This window comes from Lolium rigidum, chromosome 4, assembly GCF_022539505.1.
Source record: "Lolium rigidum isolate FL_2022 chromosome 4, APGP_CSIRO_Lrig_0.1, whole genome shotgun sequence".
Lineage (NCBI taxonomy): Eukaryota > Viridiplantae > Streptophyta > Magnoliopsida > Poales > Poaceae > Lolium > Lolium rigidum.
In genome coordinates this window covers 185,286,625-185,296,655 of record NC_061511.1, presented here as the reverse complement: position 1 = coordinate 185,296,655, position 10,031 = coordinate 185,286,625, and positions in this window count along the sequence as shown.

The window sequence follows — 10,031 nt, the reverse complement described above, 5'->3', positions numbered from 1 at the left end:
TTTTTCCAGCAGAATCCTGGCTCCGGTGCTCAATCTCCAAATAATCATGAAACATGCAAAATAGATGAAATAGCATAAGTATTGTGTCCCAATATGAAATATATCAATGAATAACAGCAAATTATGATATAAAATAGTGATGCAAATTGGACGTATCAATAGCGCACCAGGCTAAGAACCCAGTTGGCCCACCAATCTGCTAGCTAAGGCCACCACACATTGAAGGTAACAATGCAACACAATGCACCACCCGAGATGGGAACCACGTCGCATGAGCACGTGTGCACCGGCCAGATCTGATATGTGGAAAGGATGCCAAAATCAGAATCACGATGCCGATGCACACTGAATCTCGCCACCCTTTGTGGAAGAGCCGCCCCCACCACAAAGGGCATTGCCCCTTCATCACCGTTGCCACTAACCTAGGTGGAGAAGAGCGAGGATGACGTCGCCTTTTCACACAGTGGGGAGGGGGTGGGACGACGAGAGGGATGCGACAAGACCGGTTGCTATTGTTGGGATACACCAAAATCGCGAGATATTGCCAACCCACGTCTAGTGCGCATGTCGCGTCTTGCCGGCATCCTGCACCACCTTCTTATTGTCTTTGACACATACAAAAAGGAGCTCGTTGGCGTGCCAACATGCCCGCTTGCGATGGTCGAGGACCTCCCCCCTCACAACCGGGGATGGAGTGCACAGACTGCGGCCAAATGGCGAGCCATGTTGCAGCGGCCTTCACATTGGAAACAACTCCACACACCACCAGAGTTGCAGCCATGCGCAACTTCTGTGACCCTCAAAGCTCAGATCGGTCTGGATGGGCCCGTATGGACGCCTCCATATCCAGGCCCTAGTTGGGCCCTGATCAGACCAATGTGGGTGCCGCCGTCGTTGCCTCGATCACCACTGACATCGACCGTGCTGCCACACTCGCGCAGCTCGCCTGCTGCCTCCTTGCTTTGCCCCCTCCACTTCACCGCGTCGAGATGCTCCTCTACAACTCCCGCTTGTGACCCAAAGCCAACTATTTATCCGCGTGAAGAAGGAATCGTCTGGGTGCTCCATAGCTCCCTTCGCCTTTGGTGGCTAGGCGACGACAACCAGGGGAGCTCGAGAGGGGGTGGGAGAAGGAGAGGAAAGATACACCTGAATTTAGATAAATATGTGACATCCTTTTTGAGATGGAGGGGTACTTACTTCTCATTCTGCACATATAACCATCGGATTTTTTCATCGCTTCAGTGTTTACATAAACCTCATCTTTATTTAGATGCTACTGTATAAGTAGATTGCCTACCCCTTTCCATAAGTTCGGACTTTTGGTTCAAGTGGCTAGTGCATGAACCTTTACATGGTATCAGAGCCCCAGGTCTCGAGTTCAAATCCTGGCTTTCACAATTTATTCTAAATTCCCCGAAGCCTCCTGCCGTGCCCGTCCCTCCGCTGCCTCTTTGCCTGTCTACACGTGTTGACTTGTCTTCTCGTCTCCCCGTCACACGTGAGAGGGGGTGTTGACGTGTATAATTAGATTGCCTGCCCCTTTCCATCAGTTCGGACTTTTGGTTCAAGTGACTAGTGCATGAAGTTTAACAACTACTTCATATGTTCACAAATATGAGTTGGGTTCTGCTTCATGGTCCGCCCTTTTTGGAACTCACCAACGATCAAAACACAAAGACGACTGAGATTTGCTGATACCTCTTTGTTGCGAAGGGCATGATGGTTGAAATTTGCTGGTACCCCTTTAAGTTATATATGAGTTTGGTTTCGGACGGACCACTGAAGCTATCCATTATAAATTTAATTTGCACCGTCAAAACATCTTATATTTACGAGGGAAGGTAGTAACTTAGCCGTGATTTAAAAATATAGATGTTTCTAGTCGTGTAAACTTGCCCCGTGCTATCAGCCTGTTGTAGGCGTACGAGAAATTTATTATTTTATTTTATACTAAAAGCACAATACGTGTGTTTAAAATAGGGACACTACGTTGATCCAGATCATCTAAATTATTTTAATGGTTAGATCTAATATTTGTGGCTAGGATTTACCATAAATTTAATAGTTACGTAACGTACGTAGTCTGATTGGACAATTATTTGACACGCTCTATATATTGTCCCACCAAATAAAATTGTGAAAAACAAAACTGACACGGTTATAGTTGTCACCGTTCTATGTATATGGTCCTACCAAAACAAAGGTAATTAAAGTCGTGTCGCCTTATAACTCTGGCTAGCTGCAACTTTTTTTTATTGAGGGAAGCTAGATCCAATCTTTTTTCCTAACGTAGCCAATCTGCCATGTTTATTATACGTGAGATCAATTTCAGCCTCCACGGTTAATTTTGGAATGGAAAACTACCTAAAAGTACGCTCAGATTAAATAAGGGATTAAAGAGTTTTGTATGTACAAGTTTGAATATTTTTGCATAGGGAAAAAAGAATACACGTCATAAATAAAATGCCTGGTCCCAATCTTTAAGCGCATCCTAGCACACCATCTAAATTGTTTTAAGAGTTAGATGTAAATTAATTGGTTATGTTATAATGAAAAATTATTATTTACGTAACATCATGTGTAGTCAGGTTAAACACATTCAATATATATATATATATATATATATATATATATATATATATATATATAATATATAGAAAACCTGTGTCCACAGATTTTTCTGCCGGTCTATGGTTTTTTAAACGATAGACCCACCTAATAGATTAACAATGTCAATCTTATTTTGGCTGGATCATACCGAATACCACGGATAGCATACTCCAGGTAGAAAAAAAGATACGAGCGCTAGCTAGGTGAGACCGTTCGCGCAAACAAATCTACCTACCTAGCTCCATCAAAAATATCTGAGACCGTGCAAATAAAAAGGTGTACACGCTTAGCTAGCGAGAAGTGGAAAGCATGATTTAGTTGAAGTATAAATGTACCGAGTGTATATATCTAGGCATGCATGGTCATCTCTATTATGTCCTCCGTTTAACAAAGGATGGCTCAACTTTATCTAAGATTAGATATATATCTAGACATGATTTAGTGTATAGGTAAATTTAAATTTATAGAAAATTGAGACATCATTTGTTGGATATCAAGAATATCTATCTACTATATATTAAAAGCAATATACAATTATTTTTTGAGAAAATGCATTGATCCATATATATTAAAGAGCAATAAGACTAAATATTTAAAGAGTACAGATTCTGCCCTCGCATTTGCCAGGGCCACCTTGCTAGTTCACTGAACAATGTAGGCGATCCCCCACGTAACTTAGGAAACGCAACCATGAAGCTCGTCCTGTCCATTTGTCCAATCGTGGAACCGAATGGCATCTAGAGTAGAAATTTAATTCTCCGTTACCTGTAAGGGTCCGTTTAGTTGCGTGGAGGTCCGTTGGCTCGCATGGGGGCGTAAAAATAGACATGTTTGGCTGTCTGGACTCACCTGTGTTGTCGCATCGTACGATTCTTAAAACACCCTCGGGTCAGGCCTGGAGGAATGCCCGGATCGGCCGTTTCTAACGAGCCATCCTTGTCTCACAAAAATCGATAACACCACGTTCCCGCAGAGCCACCACGGGAGATGACGCGAGCTGGCGCAGAACAACGAAAACTCGGCGGGATGAATTCGGACACCGCGCTCCAAATTTCGCCACCGTATATAGGGGTGGCTCTCTCACCGCCAAATCTAAATCCCCTATTTCACATCATTTCAAGCTCACCCACCCTTCCCAATCTAGCGACATGGCCGACTCTTCGTCAACCGCACGGTCGGCGAGGCTAGCGACGGCGACGTTGGCTGTGGCGACAACTACTGGCCGCAGATTGTCGTCTTCTCCCTCTGCATCGATCACTTTGTTTGTTGTAAGCTTCTACAAACTCTAGTCTTAGATCTAGATCTTTTGGGTATACAGGGGATCTGAAAGAATCCATTGTAGGCCATTCCTTTGTCGCTGATCGAGGTTGTCGAGGTTGCATCTGAATCTTCCACGGGGACGATTGTCGCCGTTGCATCTGACTTTTCCACGGGGAAGATTCTGCTGCCTGCATCTTCGCCATGGTCTTCTGCTTCCCCAACCTCGGTGCTGCGTGTGGTTCCTCTGACTGTAAGGCCGCTTTTCTATTCTCGCAGTTCATTAATGTGGTAGTGCTTAAGGATGTGGATGTGGTAGTGGTAGTTCATTGATGTGCTAGTGTTTGTCGTGTAGGCGATCATACCATTGTGCTCCCCTGATCTTTCTGCTCCTACTGCCAATGCTCATCATTGCCTGTTTTCAAGCGCACCTGCCATGGTTTGGAGGCCTGAGATTTCAGAGTTTGTGCTCAACCGGTTGGTTCAGTTTGTCCATATCGGCATTTGTTTTAGCCTAGGATTCAAAGAGGAGCAGATGAAGAAGGTAGATGCTGATATTCTTGCATTCGCTAGCATACATGTGACCACTCTTCAGATCTACAACAACATAAGAAAATGGAGGACCAAGTAGAGCGTCATACTAAAGATGAAATTCGATCGCACTCTGAACTGGAACGAAGATGGTTGCTGCTTCTATGTTGCTGATGAAGAGATGGCGCATGAGTAAATTCAGGTAGTAAGCTTCATTGAGTTCCTTCATAGATCTGAAAGTATGTTATTGTCATCCGCACTAACAATTGTTCCTTCTGGATTGCAGCGCTACCTGAGGCATCGTCAGTATGTCGGTACCCTGATCACGAACTATGCTCAGATGAAGACAATCTTCACGCTCCGATTTGTCTGCAGGACGCAACTGTTCCAACCTAACTTGCTGGTCAGGGCAATCGGCTACATTGTAGACAACGAAGAAGAGTATGCCGAGTACCGTAAGCTGCAGTCATTGGAGAGGAGGAGCTGGCTTAGGACCTGGCTACGCAAGCAGTTTCATGCTTAGTGCTTCCGCTTCCTTTGTCATGATCTGCTGATTTTGGAAGGTGCTCTCGTATTTCTCCATTAGCTAGGACTTGCTTGAACCTTATCTCCGGTCAGTAATGATGAACTTGTTCGAGATGGTATATACTAACTCCTCTTGTGATGAACATGTGATGCATCACGAAGTATATTTGCTTTGCTCATGATGCATCACTCAGTAGGGTAAGTACTTGTTGTGTATTACCAGCAACACATTTGATGAACTGAATACCGGTAATCTCACCACTCTAAGGAAATGGGTTACCACAACACGCTCATATGTAAACAGGGTGTGTGCTGCATGAGCAGGGCAAAAAGTCGTGTGTGCAGACACCCAAACAATGTAAGCTGACTTCCCTCTCCGATGCAGAAAAGACCACACAGGCAACCAAACGACACACGTTTTATGGTCCTATGACCCGTTTGCAACGCGCACTCCCATCTCACTACGCCAATGGTGCACGAATTAGGCCTAAGCTATCAAACGCGCCCTAAGCAACTTACTACTTTCTAGCCGCACCTGTGCTTGTGGCGTGGAAAGATGCCGTCACCTTGCCTGGGGATTCTGGATTCCGGGATGGCGATATCGTTGTCAAAATAGAAGCGCCAGCTTCCTGGCCTCTCCGGTTCGTACTTGGACGAATGAGCTCCCCGTGACTGGCATCGCTGCAGCACGGCACGACACAATGGCGCTCATGCTCGGGCGTCGACGTCGTTTGTCGGATGCCTCGAACACATGGAGGTGCATCGCGCTACGCCATCGTCGTGATCGCGATCGGTCGATCGGTGCCCTCGCATGCTATATCTTGGGGTGTAAAGGTGCGGAGGATTCGCGTGCTAGAGGGGCGGCGGCTTAGGTAAGTGCTCGAGTAAGATCGGATGGTTACCTTTCCCTGCCGAGCTTCATCAGGTGAGAAATAGTTTGGCTACTCGAAGGCTCGGAAAGGTGAGCACGACCGTCAATAAATCGACGTGTTTTAAAACAATGGATAGAGAAATATCTTCTCGGCCTGCAGAACTAAAGATGCACAAATTCATTACTACATCTCCAATGCTCCTTTCATTTGCAAAAGCTGACCCAATGCAATAGAGGTGGCACCAGCAGAAAAGAAGTGAGCTGGCTAGCTATATCTATCTACATGAGCTAATTGTATTTATCTGCATTAGATACCCAGTTTAGTTGAACAACTTGACGAGTCCATTTTATATAAGCGCAATTAAACTGACAACTTGCCAATCTTGGCAGCTAATCAAAGCATGTAAACTAATCTCCTACAATCGAGCATGTATATCACTCGGAGATATAGTATAGTATCGTCCCTGCAACCAAATTAGTTAGGGGTGTTCAGTGCTAGCTCTCGATCAATCGAGCGCATCGAAAGTGCAAACAAGCATGTGACATCGTAAAAGCTCAAACTTTTTTCTGCCATTGCCAGAAAAGGGTGGCTCAGATTCGGTAGCGTCAGCGTGAACTCACCGGAGAAGAAAACATCTTAATTCCGGTATGCACTGAACCTGAACCATGCTGCCTGCCTGCATTCAGTAAACAAGAGTACACAACATGATCATAATAAGGAATTAATTAGGTCGGGATGGTTTAGTTGCAAAGCGCCCAATATATCTGTCTACTGGCAGAAAAAGGCCGGTTTCCTAACTGGAGCAAGGGAGCTCTTAAATGTTGTGAAAGTGGCCGGCTTCACTTCAGTGGAAGCACCGGTGGGCATGAATCATGATGCTGATGAAGCATGGAGGTGAGGTGGTCTAACGGCACAGCTATTGGCCTCTTGCAATAGTAAATTCGATGCATCGATCATGATACAGATGCGCTTTGCTAGCAATTGATTTGTTTAGCTCCTCGATCGGGTAGCTGCAATTTGCATTCCCCGATTCTACTTTTGTTGATGGCAGACGAACGCAGAAGAATGGGTGCCAAATCAAAAGGGGCTTTTGCCGTGAAAATGAACACTCGCCACACGTATTGCCGAGATCGATACCACCCGAAAGCGAGACAAGTGAAATGCAATTCCATTCTGTGTATGGCAAGACCCAAACTTCGGTGGCTCAACAAGTGGGTCTGTTGTGAATCCAGGCAGTGATTGGGATGGGCTGATGCATCCCCGCTTGCTCAAATTCGAATCTCCGTATTCGTAATTTAAGGTTGTGCACAAAATCACTTCTAGTAAAATCATAGCGCTTCAGGTTTCTTTCCTTAAAGCCAAATTCTAACAAGTGGGTCTGTTTTCTGGAAGGGTGGAAGATATGTAGCGAGCGATGAACAAATCAAACAGCCTGAAACAGCCGCCGTCTCCATATCTCATGGTCTTTTCTTGCTTTGCACGCATGTTTGCGTGACGTAACTGGTCACTTGTCGCCAACCTTTCCGCGGTAGTCAAAAGTCTTTACTCGCGTAACAAAAGTCCCAAAGTCAGCAGACCACATGAGAAGAAGGGTCAAGGTCCAGTTACCTGCCAAATGTGTTCAGTCCCGTTCTCTTGTTTAGGAGGAAACAAAACAGCTGCTGGATAGTGACGCTAGGCAGCTCCGGCCGGGGGCATGGAGGAAGTCGACGCGGCTGCCCTCGCCATGAGGGAGGCGTTCTAATGTGGTGGATGCAGCGGAGATCGTTGTATGCGCGGAGGATGACTGGATGAGGGAAGCGTTCTAGATGGTGGATGCGGTTACTGTTGTTGGTCCGTGCGTGCATGACGCCCATATGGGCGTGTCAGCTACGCGCCTATAGGATCGGTGTAGAGCGGTCTGATGCGCACGAGCAACTTGGACAGTGATGGATACCGCCGAGGTGGTCCGCTGCCTGGTAGGGTGTGTAGCCGGCCCAGGGATCATATCCAAGTTCGAAACGGCTTGGCTTCTAGAAAGATGAACCAGGTCGGAGGCAACATAACTCGTTGGAACTGAGAACCACTTAACAAGGTCTACTCGATATGAATTAGACGTAAATCTATCTTTAGCAAAAATCTCGTAAAACAAGAAAATTAATATAGCAACTTATTAAAGAAAATTGAGGGCATACTTAGGTTAATGAGGACGTTTCATTCATCTATATAGGTGTACACTTTGTGAATCTTCTATCCTATAGGATTTCCGCTATAGGAATTCGATAGAAATTGAGTTGCTATGGTAAGTTAACACGGTTCATTATTAAACCATGGATTTGAGTTACCAAAATCCTTCATTAAACACTGGTAGAAAAACGGCCATTGATCGCGGTTCGCAACTGCCATTAGTCGCGGTTGCGCAACCGCGACCAATTATGCGCGACTAAAGGCCCCCCCCTTTAGTCGCGGTTCCTTACGAACCGCGACTAAAGGCCCGTCCACGTGGGCGGCGGGCGAGCGCCGGGGCGGAGGACCTTTAGTCGCGGTTCTTACGGCCAGCCGCGACTAAAGGCCTCCGCGGGTTTAGGGTTCCCCACACCCCCAACCTGGTTTCTTTTTAATTTGTATTGTTTTATTTCTTTTGGGTTTTAATTTTGAAGGAGTTTCACATATTCTACGGTACTACATATATACATGCATATGAATGTACAATTTCAAACAAATTTGAAATTAGAACCAAAAAGAATTCAAGAGGAATATACAATATATATTCAATATCGGATGACCATATACAATTTTGAACAAGTTTCCATCCATAATTTAGTGCATATGAAGTTCTACGTCCTCTACTTAGTGTTCTCCTCTAGGATCGATGACTTCCCTCGGGAACCATCCAGCTAGTTCCTCTTGAAGTGGTCGGAAGCGAGCTTCTGGACTAAGCGTCTTCCGGAGGTTATTCCTCTTGATGTTGGTCTCATCCGACTGGTCCCGCTCATTGGTGTATCTCCGGATCCTCTCACAAACATAGTATCCACATAGATTGGTCCCCGGTGGCTGAATATCCCCGGTCCCGAGCCATTGCCCTTCTAAATTGTAGCTCTTTTTTGAATTCACCGACCTTTTGATCTACGAACCGTCTCCAAACCCTACGAGGCAAAGAGAATTAAATGAACAAGAGAGTTATTAATTAGTTACTTGATATTAGGAAATGAACGAAATAGGCCGATCGATATAGAGCGCAAATGAATGAAAATAATTACTTTTGCATCATTTTTCTCATGTCGGCCCAAATCGCCGCATCCATATTCGAGAGAGTCGTGGATGAGAAGCTGTGGAGGTGTGAAATTGAATTACCATCGGAATCCGGTGGAACCTGCGGACACGATACATGCACAGATCATGCATAACTCATCGATTAGCCACATATCATGCATGGAGTAAACAAAAGAGAATGTGCTCAAGACAGAAACACTCACCCAAAATGGTAAGGAAATAGAATATCACTTTTGAGTTCCTGTTTTCTAAGAAACCGCCACGAGTCTTCCTCCACGTCGGCGGGGTGGTGTTCTAACACATATGAATTAACGATGTGTGGGTCAATGAACCCAACATCATGGATGTTCCTTATTCGCATTTCCCGCTTCTTCATTACGCATAATAGCGTACACAACAAGATAGTTAGGACAATATATAGTGCGAGGCAATGAACGAGATGGGGTAGAAATTAATAAATCACTTACAGAACGTAGCAACTGATGATAGATTTGTCGAGGTCGCGCAGATTGAACAGCTGGAACAATTCACTCCGATGAATTGTTATATAGTAATGTTTGAAGTGATGCTCATATCTAACTTCCGCATAAAAATAGTCTTTTGCGTTTTTAAGTTTTATGTAACCCTTGTACCAATTTAGCGAGACCTTTCATTTGTCGAGGTAGATCCTCTTCTGCGCGAGGCTCGACGAGAGGGCCATTCTTCACATATGTAAATACTACGTCCTTCATTGGCGCCTCATCAAGGCCTAACGGTGCACGAAGAGTGATACCTAAGGTGGCCGCTTGTTCTCTCGGCACTCGTTACGGTCAATCCATGTCGCTGCCGCAGCTGCTATGATATCGGGGGCATCCGGACCGGCGGCTTGCACTATGAGCGGGGCGATCGATTGTTTACTTTGTTCCCAGAGCTGGGCAACTTCTTTCCCCTTTCTAATTTTTTCTCGGCCTCCTCCAAGGCTTTCTTCTCCTGCTTCTTGAT